This window comes from Globicephala melas, chromosome 2, assembly GCF_963455315.2.
Source record: "Globicephala melas chromosome 2, mGloMel1.2, whole genome shotgun sequence".
NCBI lineage: Eukaryota > Metazoa > Chordata > Mammalia > Artiodactyla > Delphinidae > Globicephala > Globicephala melas.
This window is the reverse complement of record NC_083315.2, coordinates 35,333,139-35,346,884: the sequence shown is the minus strand read 5'-3', so window position 1 is coordinate 35,346,884 and position 13,746 is coordinate 35,333,139. Positions and strand designations below refer to the sequence as shown.

The 13,746-nt window shown below is 38.2% G+C and overlaps 1 protein-coding gene and 1 pseudogene across 1 annotated transcript in view; both read right to left on the bottom strand.

Moving 5' to 3' along the window:
- HDGFL3 (HDGF like 3) overlaps window positions 1-13,746 on the bottom strand; it is a 73,886-nt gene that overhangs the window by 39,361 nt on the left and 20,779 nt on the right. The window lies entirely within an intron of this gene.
- Window positions 13,042-13,518, bottom strand: LOC115864615 (low molecular weight phosphotyrosine protein phosphatase pseudogene; annotated as a pseudogene).

Genomic DNA, 13,746 nt, shown 5'->3' with positions numbered 1-13,746 from the left:
TCCAACCTATGGACAAGGGAGTTACAGCGACTTTCAAAATATTATTTGCATCACACTTTTCATCAGGCAGTAAAGACGAGTGACAGATCAGGAACAACCTTGAGACAATTTTGGAAGGACTGTAACATCTACAAGGCCAGAAAAAACACTGACTTTGTTTGGCGTGAGGTTACAGCCGTCACCATGAATGGGGTTTGGAAGAACCTTTGTTCACGCAGTTTGTTCACGATTTTTATGGATTTTAGAAGGTGGATGAGGAGTCCAAAGAAGTCTTCAGCAACTTAGTGACCCTCAGCGAGAAGCTGGAGCTTGATCTCCAAGAGGATGACTTCACTGAACTCCTTGCTGTGCAACATGAGGAGCTTACTAATGAGGACCTGATGGAACTGGAGGCCCAGAGAAAGGACGAAGAGAGACAAGAGGAAGAATTAACTGAAGAACCAAAGAGATTCACGACGCAGGAAATGGCAAGGGGATTTTCTTTTTTTTGAGGAGGCACTGTTAGTTTTTGAGGCACAGGACCCGAACGTAGAATGCTACACAAAGCTTGCAGCAGCCATTCACAATGCAATCCAGTGCTACTGTGTCATCTATGATGAGAAAAAGAGCTAGTACCCAGACATCACTGGGTTCTTTTCAAGAGGGTAGATAGAACTGAATCCAGCAAGGAACCAGAACCTGTGCCATCGACGTCAGGTGTGAGTGAAATTGCAGCTCGCCCTCTGTCTCCTATTGCTGATGATCCTTCAGCTCTAGCATCTCCCACCTCCTCTCCTTCCTCCAGTCAGTAATTCTTCTTGCCTGTTCACTTGATGCCAGCCCCTGGATGCCAGCTCTTGTACTGTACTACTGTACTTTTCAAGGTACTGAGGGGCTTCCCTGGTGGACCAGTGATTAAGACTCCAAACTCCCAAAGCATGGGGCCCGGGTTCTATCCCTGGTCAGGGAACTAGATTCCACATGCTGCAACTAAGACCTAGTACAGCCAAATAAATAAATATTTAAAAAAAATAATAAAATCAATCAAGGTACTGTACTGTAAGAGTCAAAATGTTTTCTTTCTTGTGTTTGTTTTTTATGTATTATTTGTGTGAAAAGTATTATAAACCTGTTCCAGTACAGTACTATATAGCCGATTGTGTTAGTTAGGGACCTAGGCTAACTTTGTTGGACTTAATGAACAAACTAGACTTACGAATGCGCTCTTGGAACAGAACTTGTTATACGTATGTAGGGTACTTACTGTAGTATGAAAGTTGTCTTAAATCCTATCCAAGAGGGCCATGTGGAGGTGAGGGGACCACAGCAGAAAGAAGGCAGAAATGTACCGTGACATGTCTCGGGAGGAGGGACTGGACTAAGTGACTATTCACAGGAGATACATTTGCCTGTATCAAGAGAAGTGAAGATGAGATAATCCCAGGATTACTGGTGGTGGGATGGTAGGGTGCTTCTAAAATGGTTCCCAATAATCCTCATTTCCTGGTATTCATGGCCTTGTGTAATCCCCTCTTCTTGAGTGTGGGCTAGATCTAGTTATCTACTTCTAATGAATGGAATATGGTAAAAGTGATGGGATGTCACTTCCAGCTTGCAGACTCTTGCCCTCTTGATTGCTTGCTCTGAGGAAACTGGCTGCCATATCATGAGTTGCTCTGTGGAGAAGCCCATGTGGCAAGGAACACAGGGATGGCTCTGGCCAACAGCTCATGAAGAAATAAGGCCTTTAAAGTCAATAACTCATGAGGAAGTGAATCCTGCCAACAACTCCTGGAGTGAGCTTGGAAGCAAATCCATTCCCTAGTCAAGCCGTAAGATGACTGTGACAGACAGAGGCAGAAGGTCCAGGTAAGCCATGCCTAGATTCCTGATCCACAGAAATTGTGAAATAATATGTTTATTGTTTTAAGCCAGTAAATTTTGGAGTAATCTGTTATGTAGCAAAAGGTAAAACAGGGTAGCTCTAAACAAAGTACAAAAGAATTCATGGGGCTTCCCTGGTGGTGCAGTGGTTGAGAGTCCGCCTGCCAATGCAGGGGACATGGGTTCGTGCCCTGGTCCGGGAGGATCCCACATGCCGCGGACCGGCTGGGCCCGTGGGCCACGGCTGCTGGGCCTGTGCGTCCGGAGCCTGTGCTCCGCGGCGGGAGAGGCCACAGCAGTGAGAGGCCTGCGTACCGCAAAAAAAAAAAAAAAAAAGAATTCATGAGCAAAAGAATCAGCCCTAAACAGCTGCCCAGTCCAGACAGCATCAACACCAGCTCACAACAGCTATTAGTCTAATAAGAACTTTCCTGCTACCTTCTACCCGTTTCAACCCTAGAGGACTGAAGAATGTTGGATGAGCAGTCAATACATTAAGTAAGGTCAAAAAAATTAGTTGACCCCCCCTCTTAATACAGTAGGCCAACCTTTGGTAGGGAGAAATTTTGGCTTTAAATAAAGTTTGAAGTTTTAAATAAACAGAATTGACCATATTAATTATTGAACTTAGTCTGCTTTTGTACTAGAACTGCTTTGAGGACTTCTCATTAGCAGAGAGTGATCAGAAAAGTTATAGGACTTCATCCAAAGGGACTGGAGCAATGTTAGCATCACAAAATGGGTATGAACAGAGTAGAGGCAAAACAAAGCTTCAAAAAAGCAAAATGAGGAAAGAAAGAAGTCAGAGCAGCTAAATCATAGAGAGAAACAGCAAAGGTGGGGGTAGGTCAAGATGAATACTGAGTAATGCATGAAGACAAGGCAAGAGAAAATCAGCTAGGCTAGAATCCAACATTTTGTAAATGGTAGTTTCCAAACCCACAGGTCTTCACAGTGCTCTGAGAAGTTTGCATTATTGACAGTCATGGTATCTGTTTCAATTTCAATTTAAAAATCAATAAATACAATAATTTAAATACTTTCTTTCTAAAAAGTATGAGAGCCTCTTCGTATCTACTGAGCAAATATGTGTAGCAATAGTAGGTAAGTGTGTTCACGATTGAAATATTCACTTAGGTTTATCACTCAACTGAACACAGCTAGCTGCTTCTGGATTTGACCATTAATCTGTTCTAATTTTTATTCTTTGTCTCAATATTATTTAGCTTATATCCAAAACAAACCGTTTGTTAAGACTGCAAAAGAAATATGGATGTTGAAACAGAAGTTAGTAAAGAGCACAAAATGATAATAATCTTGTAAATTTTTTTTCAAAATTATCTTTATTCTATCTGAAAATTGAATTTATCTGATCAATATCAAGATTCTCCATCTGAACCAGTATTGAAAGGAGAAAAAAATGATGACAAGTATATCCCAATTTAGCATTTTATTTAAAAAAATGAATTATACTTTAGATTATCATTTTGGTGACTATCTTTTCATGTCTTTTATATACATGCACATATATTTTACATAAATGGGATATGTCACAGAAGCTGTTTTATCATGGAGATCCTTTTTCTTTTAAATAGAGATGTGTGTGTGTGTGTGTGTGTGTGTGTGTGTGTGTACACATATTGAGTGGTAGGTGAGTGGAGGTTTACCTCTACAACCTCTCTCAGACCTACTTATCCCAAGGTAATGATTACAGTTGGAACCTTTGTAGTCATGGTTCCTCATCTGCTGATTCGACCAACCGTGGAATGAAAATTATTTGAGAAAAAAAATTCCAGAAAATTCCAAAAAAGCAGAACTTGAATTTGCCAAGTGCTGGTAACTATACAGCATTTACATTGTATTAGGTATTATAAGTAAGCTAGAGATGATGTAAAGTATATGGGAGGATGTGTGTAGGTTACATATAAAGGACTTGGGTGTCTGCAGATTTTGGTATATGCAGAGGTACTGGAACCAATCCCCCTGAGAATATCGAGACATAGCTATTCATAGCAAAGTATGCTTTTCTCCATGTTCATATACAATTTTTTTTTTTTTTTTTTTTTGCGGTATGCGGGCCTCTCACTGCTGCGGCCTCTCCCATTGCGGAGCACAGGCTCTGGACACGCAGGCTCAGCGGCCATGGCTCACGGGCCCAGCCACTCCATGGCATGTGGGATCCTCCCGGACCGGGGCACGAACCCGTGTCCCCTGCATCGGCAGGCAGACTCTCAACCGCTGTGCCACCAGGGAAGCCCAATATACAAATATTTTATACACAGGCAGAAGTGTTTTTTTTTGGGGGGGGTGACTATGGTGTTTCTCTCTCACACACACATGCACACAAAATGAATCACATTTTATCAAATTCTCTGCATTATTAAAAGTCCTTGAAGTCAACTGGCATAGATTTAACTCATTTATTTTTAATGACTGCATAATAATCCAGTAATTAGATAACCTATAATTTACCCAACTTTTTCCTGAGGAATGTTAAATAAGGAATTTACCTTATTTTTAGTGTTTTTGCCCTTAAAAAAGGCTACAGCAAACATACTTAGATTTTTATGCACTGATGCTTCTATTTCCATGAGATACGATTTCCAGGAGTGAGACTGTTGGATCATATATTAGAGGTATTTTTCATTTTAATAGATATTGCCAGACTGCTTTCAAAAAAGGTTATAATAATTCACTTTTCCACCAAGATATGAAAATGACCTCCCTTCCAATCTTTGACAGTATTAGGCATTTCTGCTCTTTTAAATTTGCATTTCCCTGATTAATGGTGAGGTTAAGCATCTTTTCATAGGTGTATCGGCTATTAGGATTTACCCTTCAGTGAATTGCCTATTCATATCACTTTTGCATTTCTCTATAGGCTTCTGTCTTTTTACTATTCATTTGTAATATATTAACCTGATATCTATACTCTCTATTGTAAATATATTTCTCTGTTATATAATATGCCCATTGAAACATTTTCTTCTCTTGAGTTCCAGGATACTACACTCTCCTGATATATTTTTTTTCCTTTCTCACCATCCACTTCTTTTCAGTCTTCTTTTCACAGCTCCTCTTCTCTACACAGACTTACTCCCCTGGTGATTTCATCCAGTTTCATGGTTCTGAATGCCATCTATACACTGATGAGTCTCATATTTCTACCCCCAAAATCCAGACCTCCCTTTTGAGCGTCAGACTCACCTACTTCAGTGTCTCATAGGCATTTCAACTCTTAATCTTATGGCCTAATCCGTTTATCTTTCAGTATTCTCTAATGTGAGTAAATGACATCACTGTCCAACCAGCTGCTCCTATTCGAAAACTGGAAGTCATTATTGATTTACTTCTCTCCCATACAGATATGTCTCAATAACACTAATTTCTTTCAATTATACCCCCTCAAATATATCAACAAACTAACCATTTCTTTCTACATCCAATTCTGTCTGCTCTGGTCTACTCTACCATCATCTAATGCCTAAACTTCTACAAAAGGCTCCTAACTGGGCCCTTCGCATCCACCTCCCTAGCCCCTACCTCTGCCCCCAACAATCAATTCTTCAGATCCTAAACATAAGTCAGATCATGTCATTCTGCTCGAAACACTTCCATGACCTTCCATATTTTAAAAAATTCTAAACTCATTGCTAAAGCTGTAAGACCCATGATAGGAATTTTGTCTACCTCCTTGAACTCATCTCCCGCCCTTCTGCCCCTAGCCCTAGCTCATTCTGTATTAGCCTCATTTGCCTTCTTGCTCTTCCTTGAATATGCCAAGCTCATTCCAACTTTTACCCCAGAGCTGTACGACTCCTTCCTCTCGAACATTTGACTCTGCTCAAATGTCACATTTTCAGAAAACCCTTCCCTGATTGTGCAGAAACACCCACCCACACAGCATCACATCATATGCTATCCTCTTTGCTTGCTTCATCTTTTTCCATATCTCTTATGGTTACATTAAATTACAGATTGCTTTGCTTGCTTGCTTAGTCATCTGTCCCACTCTAAACTAAAACATAAGCTTTATGAGGACAGAAAACACGTCCATTCTCATTCACTACTAAATCCCTAGCACCCAAAACAGTGCCTGGCACATAGCAGGAATTCAGTGTAATTTTTTTTTTCAAGAATGACTAAGTGTTGCTTTATTATTTTTTGACACTGATCATTGCAAAGCTAGCCTAATTACATTGAAAGGAACCAATATATAGCTGTAGTTCATTCGTTTTTAATGTTTAATATTTTTACATCAATATACCACCATTTAATTTTCCATTCTCTGTCAAGGACATTTGGGTTACTTCCAAGTTTTTTTGCTATTATGAATCATGTTGGTGTGAATATTCTTGTACACATCTTCTAGTACACACGTGTGAGCTTCTCTAGGATTACAGATGTTGAGTCAGAAAGTATGCAAAATTCAACTTCACAACATAAAGCTAATTTGTTTTCCAAAGTGGTTGACCAATTTATACTCCTTCAGTGGTGTATAAGAATTCCTATTGCTGGACTTCCCTGGTGGTGCAGTGGTTAAGAATCCGCCTACCAATGCAGGGGACACGGGTTCGAGCCCTGGTCCGGGAAGATCCCACATGCTGCAGAGCAACTAAGCCCGCGAGCCACAGCTACTGAAGCCTGCGTGCCTAGAGCCCATGCTCCACAACAAGAGAAACCACCACAACTAGAGAAAGCCTGCGGGCAGCAACGAAGACCCGACGCAGCCAAAAATAAATAAAAAAATTTAAAAACAATTAATAAAAGAATTCCTATTAGGATAAACAACAAGGTCCTACTGTATAGCACAGGGAACTATATCCAATCTCCTGGGATAAACAATAATGGAAAAGAATTTTAAAGAAGAATGTCTGTATGTGTATAACTGAGTCACTCTGCTGCACAGCAGAGATTGGCACAGCATTGTAAACTATACTTCAATAAAAAAAAAGAAAAAAAATACTCAAAATAAAAAATCACGGAGTCTAATAAAACACAGATAATGGCCAAAAAACAATTCCTATTGATCCACATCCTCTCCAACATATGATACTGGAAAATCTCTTAATTTTTGGCAATCTCATTATGATCTTAATTTGCATTTCCCTACTAATAAGGTTGAGCATCTTTAACTATATTTATAGGCCTTATGTAATTCTTCTATGAAATGGCTGTTCATGTCTTTTTGCCTATTTTACTATCCAGCTATTTGTCTGTTTCTTATTGATTCATTCTGTATACTAAAGCTTTGCTGGTTCTGTATGTAGCAACTTCCTTCAGGTTGTGGCTTATATTTTCAAGTTCATTAAAGGATTTTTTAACTGAACAGAAGCACTTGATTTTAACATACTAAAATTTATCAATTTTTCCTTCCATGGCTAGTTTTTTTCTGTGTTGTCATGGAAAATTCTTCCCTACTCCAGGGATACAATATATTCTCCCCATATGCTTTAAAAGCTTTTTACGCTTTCATCTATGTAGAAATGATCTTTGTATATAGTATGAAATAGGGATCCATATGGATACTATATGGATAACTAATCATGCTAGCATTGTTTAAAAATACTCTCTCCATATCCCCCCTCCCCTACCTGCAATGCCACCCTTGTCCATATATCTGTGGACCAGTTTCTGGGTAATCATTCTGTTCTACTGGTCAGTACAACTCTCCCTGAGCCAAACACTGTCTTAATTTACTATTAACTACTACTTGAACAATTCTACATTTTGATATCTGATAGGACAAGTCCCACCATCTTGTTCTTACTGTTCAGAAATGTCTTGTCTTCGTTATCTACCCTTCCATATATATTTTAAAGGACAACAAAACAAAAACATAATTTAAAAACAAATACTCACTTACAACAGCAACAAAAAGTATAAGACACCTAAGAATGTACAGAGATTTATAAAACAGTTAAGAAAGCCCACATAAATGAAGAATAGACCACATTCATGTATTAGAAACCTTAATAAGATGTCAAATTTTTCCATATTAATCCATAAATATAATTCAAATTCAATCAAAATCCCAACATAGTTTATTGTGAATCTTGACAAGCTAATATACTGTTTAACCCTCACTGCTTGATTGGAAGCATACAGAATTATAAATTTAGTATAAGATATAAAACTTTAACCAAAATATGTATTAGAATCTAAAATGTGATCAGCCTTATCTATTTCTGATGATAGGTCTTCCTTAATCAAAGTCTAGAAATTTTCCTTTATTATACTTCAGATAATTAATTTTGAAATATCTGTACTGTCTTCTAGAGTTCATGTTGTTAGCAAGCTGACTCTCTCTGAAATATACTTGTTGTTTATCATCTCTTCCCTTATATTTGTCTCCAAACACTTCTTTTGCTTTCTAGATATGTTCTTCAAAGTCTGTCTTCTATTTGACTAATTTATTGATTCTGCTTGCTACCTGAGGTGTTTACATACTCTACTCTGGCTATTCTTATTTAATAGTCATTGTTCACATCCTAATGTTCTTTACCGAAAAAAAAAAATTTAAAGAACACAGACTTGTTACAGTACCATAAAGAAAGGCTTTGGACAATCATAAGGCATAGCATAAAAGGACTTTAAAAAAGCCAGCGAGAAAGGGAAGAAACAGCATAAAGCTTGGAAAAAGCAAATACTCTTTGCATACTTTCAAATTTAGTATAGAAGCAATTATCCTGAATGGCTCTGAAAACAGGGACCTATGCCCTAGACTGCTGATATCAAACAAAAGGCAAAATCACAGAAGCAAAGTACAGGTATGATAATCCATGAAGTGCCTCAGAAATTTAACCTATAGCAGCATTAATAATATTCCAAGGATTTAGAACCATCTGCTAAATGTATCCAATTGTAATTTATCTCTTTTTAAGGATAAAGATGTGAAATTAGTTTTGTCTTTCTGCCAAAAGCACCAATCGACCAAAAAAAAAAAAAAGAAAAAAACAAACCCCCCAAAAATGTAATGACTGTGTTCCTGACAGGGTTGCTAAACAAATATTTGATAATAGGAAGTAGACAGTAGGAAGAAACACCAAAAATTCCACAGGATGATTTTCTCAGAGATTCTTTCCTTCAGTTTATGTCTCAGGGATGAAATTCATCACTTGTAAATTTGAATAATTCTACACATAAAACAAAATTAAAGCATATGATAGTCTTAAACTGTGCCTGTTTTTGACAAATAAAGGTGGTAGCTTAGCCAAACCATCTTGACTGCCTCATCTATGCAAAAGCTCATTTAAACATTTAAATAATCACTCACAGGCATTTTCTGAACACTGTATCTCATTTTCCTTGTTCTCAATTATACCCAACTGCCTCATATAAGGCTAGGCCTGGGCAAACTTGTGCTTTGTCTTCATTCTTACCTTTTCATCTTTCTGATAAGATCACAATGACCCCAGGACCTCATATTTCACTGCTCTTGCTTTCCCCACATATGCTGCATATGGATGTCCATAAAAACTCACTGTCCCAGGAATATTTGTTCAGAGTCCTGTTCTTTGCTTATTTTAAAATAAATTACAGGGACTTCCCTGGCAGTCCATTTATTAAGACTTTGCCTTCCAATGCAGGGGATGTGGGTTCAATCCCTGGTCTGGGAGCTAAGATCCCACATGCCTCATGGCTAAAAAACCAAAACATAAAACAGAAGCAATACTGCAACAAATTCAATAAAGACTTAAAAATAAATAAACAAATAACAACAAGCACAATGATCAACAGAGTGAAAGGGGAGTCCACATAGTGGGAAAAATATTTGCAAATCATATATCTGATAAGGAGTTAATAATATTTAGAATATATAAAGAACTCTTATAACTCAATAACAAAACCCCCCAAATAACCCAATTAAAAAACGGGCAGGGGCTTCCCTGGTGGCGCAGTGGTTGAGAGTCTGCCTGCTGATGCAGGGGACACGGGTTTGTGCCCCGGTTTGGGAAGATCCCACATGCCACGGAGCAGATGGACCCCGTGAGCCATGGCCGCTGAGCCTGCGTGTCTGGAGCCTGTGCTCCGCAACGGGAGAGGCCACAACAGTGAGAGGACCGCGTACCGCAAAAAAAAAAAAAAAAAAAAGGGCAAAGGACTTGAAGATATACTTCTCCAAAGATATACAAATGGCCAATAAAGCACGTGAAAACATTCTCAACATGGATAATCATTAAGGAAACACAAATCAAAACCATGAGATATCACTTCATACCCATTAAAATGGCTACTTTCAAATAAACAAAAACCCAAAAAACAAAAACCCCAGAAAATATAAAGTGTTGGCAAAGATACGGAGAAACTGGAACCCTTGTGCACTGTTGGTGGGAATGTAAAATGGTGCAGTCCCTATGGAAAACATTACGGTATTCCCTAAAAAAAATTAAAAATAGGATTATCATATGACCCAGCAATTCTACTTCTGAGTATATACCCAAAAGAATTAAAGGCAGGGTATAGAAGAGATATGTGTACCCACATGTTTATAGCAGCATTATTCACAACAGCTAAAAGGTGGAAGCATTCCGGGTTTTCATCAACGAATGAATGAAGAAAGAAAATGTGGGATATACATGCAGTAAAATATTATTCAGCCTCAAGACGGAAGAAATTCTAATACATGCTACCACGTGGATGACCTTTGAGGACATTATGCTAAGTGAAATATTCCAGTCACAAAAAAGACATGTACTGTATGATTCCACTTATATGAGGTACACAGAGAAGTCAAATTCATAGAGACAGAAAGTAAAATGGTGGCTGACAAGGTTTGGGAGTAGAGGAGAATGGGGAGTTATTGTTTAATGGGTACAGAGTTTCAGTTTTGCAATACGAAAAATTTCTGAAGATGGATGATGGTGATGGTTACACAACAATGTGAATGTACTTAATACCAATGAATTGTCCACTTAAAAATAGTAAATTTTATGTTATGTATATTTTAACACAATTAAAAAGAAAAAATTACAATTAGCACATAAATAGCTCATCCTAAGACTGGTTTTAAACCCTTTTCTTAGCTGAGCCTTAAATTTTCTAAATTAAATAAGGGTTTCTGTCTAACTGTCAAAATGGTTAGAGTGAATTCCGTATTTTCTTTCACTTCTCCCTCTCATCCTACGCAGGTGAGTAAAGAGGGCAATGGATTGTACTGCAGTTCTTCCTACTAACTTGCTCTGTAACTCTGAGAAAGTCACTTGGTCAAGAAGTTTAATGCATTTTAGTTTTCTCATCCCTCCCCTCAAAGTAACAACACTGGAAGTTATCTTAAATCTTATGTCTCAGAAGGTACTATCACTAAACTTTCCATTAACGACTTCAAAACTGACTGCAGGGAGGCAGGAAGCAATAGCACAAAATGTAAAGGAAGGTCCATTCAAGATGCAGTGTTCTCTCTCTATAACAGTTAAATTGTGTTAAGTCCTATTACAAATAATAGGACAATAAATAGTTCTAAAAACTACATTTCAATGTCCTATAACCAAAAAAGGGCTGAAACCCAGCCTTTTTGTAAGGAAATGCCAATAAAAAATGTCTCTATTCTCGTTTTCATGTTCCTTCTGGGTTGGTCAGTTTTATTACTTGTTCATTTAGTCTAGCTGCCTTGTTGATAGGAAAATCTTCTCATCACTTTCTGCACACATCTCACTTTTATTCTTTTCCTTTATGCATCTATGGTTCTCTTTCTTAACCTATCTCAAGCTTTTTCAAGGTAAGGTCATGTCTCATTCATTTTTGTAATGTTAAGTCTATCAAGTCTATCATGGAGACTAACCCAGAGTATATACTCAATGAACACTTAATGGGAATATGATGATGGAACACTAGTGTTACCCAATTCACACAGCCCCGCCTTCACAAGGAAATAACTGGAAATTAAAAAGATGAAAGTTTCAATGACAGAAATTAAGAATGTTACACAACAAACTGTTTAAAACCAGGAAGCATTTCTGCTAACCAAAAAAAGTAGATAAAATCTTGAGGAAGTCTGTTAACAAAGAGTGGAATAGGGGAAAATCTCTCAGGGGTGGTCAAAAAACATTAAGCTACATATATACTGTTTATACAATTTACATCTTAAAACAGGAAAGAAAAGTTATGAGTAAAAGGCTGGATAAAGACACAACAGCCAAATCTATACAAAAATAAAAGCATGTTACAAGTTACAAGTACCATAACTTACAAGCTAAAAAAGTATGAAGTGGTAGAGTGGATCATTATACATATATTTTTTGTAATTTCCCCAGTTTATTTGAAAACCATCTTTTCTGACATATATTCATACAAATTTTAGATCAGTCATCTCCAAGTGTACAGAAATTACCTATATTTGACTATAAACTAACCACTGATAAAAGAATACTTAACATATCAATATTTAAGCATTCCAATATAAAAGGACTTTTTCCAACTTATTATTTTTTTCCCACCTAAGCTGATCTATATTTGACATTCAGGTTAATTATCTGCATGTAAAAGCAGGTGCGGTCCTCAAACTAACCTAAGGTAAACCAGCACACAAGTGTCCTTCTTCCCAGACATAATTACATTTCCAGAGGCAAAGTGGTTCAAATGGGAACAAATAAGCTAACTTCCTTATGAAATAAACTAGACAGACACAAACTAAGGAGTGAAGGTGCTAAAGATAAATCCCACAAATCTTCCTCATTCCTGTCTTGTCAATGCACAAGTGTGCACTGTGAGCGTGTATGAACACTTCTCACCAATATCACTGGACACCAGGCCCTGGCATCAAGAGGTAGTGCAGGGCAGGGGGCCCCGTCCACACAGAGGGAAGATGTAGTGCAGATTCTTGGAAGTGTCGATGGGCTCAGATGCTAATGGGCCTTACAGTGATGTTTTACTTCATTATGTTCTATTTTGTTGCTCTACTATTTTGTTTGTTCCACTATTTTTGTAACTGGGGTGAAGTGGGAGGTTCATCTAGTCTAAGAACATTTACCCCATAAACTGCCTGAATCAAAAATTTTATTTATTCTTCCACCAAACACAACAACTGATTTCCATCTACAATTATTTTTTAAGGTAGGAAACAGTGAGTCAACTGAAGAAAGGGCTGCGGCCTTGGCGAGGGAATGGTGACACTTGTCGCTCCACTGAGAATGCGGGCCTATGGGGACAAGCCTGGGCCACAGCAGGGCTGGACCTGGGTCAGTGAACCCTCTCCAGCAAGGCTCTGCAGCACCGCACACACTGGTGGTAGACGGTCTCAAAGTCAGTGTCCTTACCATAATAAGGATCTTCAATAATGAGTTGTTCCTGTGGCTCCTAGCTCCCAAGTGTTCAATTCTCGCTCTGCAGTTTTTAACTTGATTACTTTTCCTATTCACATCTCTCAGGTTGCTTTCATCCATACATAGTATATAATCAAAAGTGGCAAAGACTTCTTTGGTAACCTGCCAGGCAACGTGACTCATGGGGATAACCATGCTTCTTCATGCAAGCCTGCCCCCGATAATCAGGAGGGTTTCCTAGTTCATACGTGGACACTGCTGCACTGTTTATCCTCCAAGTATCTGAAATGTTTTGATCAGTTACAAGTTTCCTGAAAACTGTTTCTGCAATGGGTGATCGACAGATGTTACCCAGACACACGAACAGCACTGACTTGGTCACCTGTATGGCCATCTTCCCGTGCACAGAGAGGCGCCCACTTGGATCATTATATTCTGACAAAAGGTACACTACCCTGGAGTTATAAGTCCTAAACATTTATGTGGCAAGTGAAGCCCTGAAATTTCCTGAATGGTCAAAAATATTGTGAGAGATATGTAGAAATATAATAGATATGGTAGCTATACTTCTGCATCTCTAAATATTGACTGCTACAGAAGCCTTCTTTATAGGAATACAAAG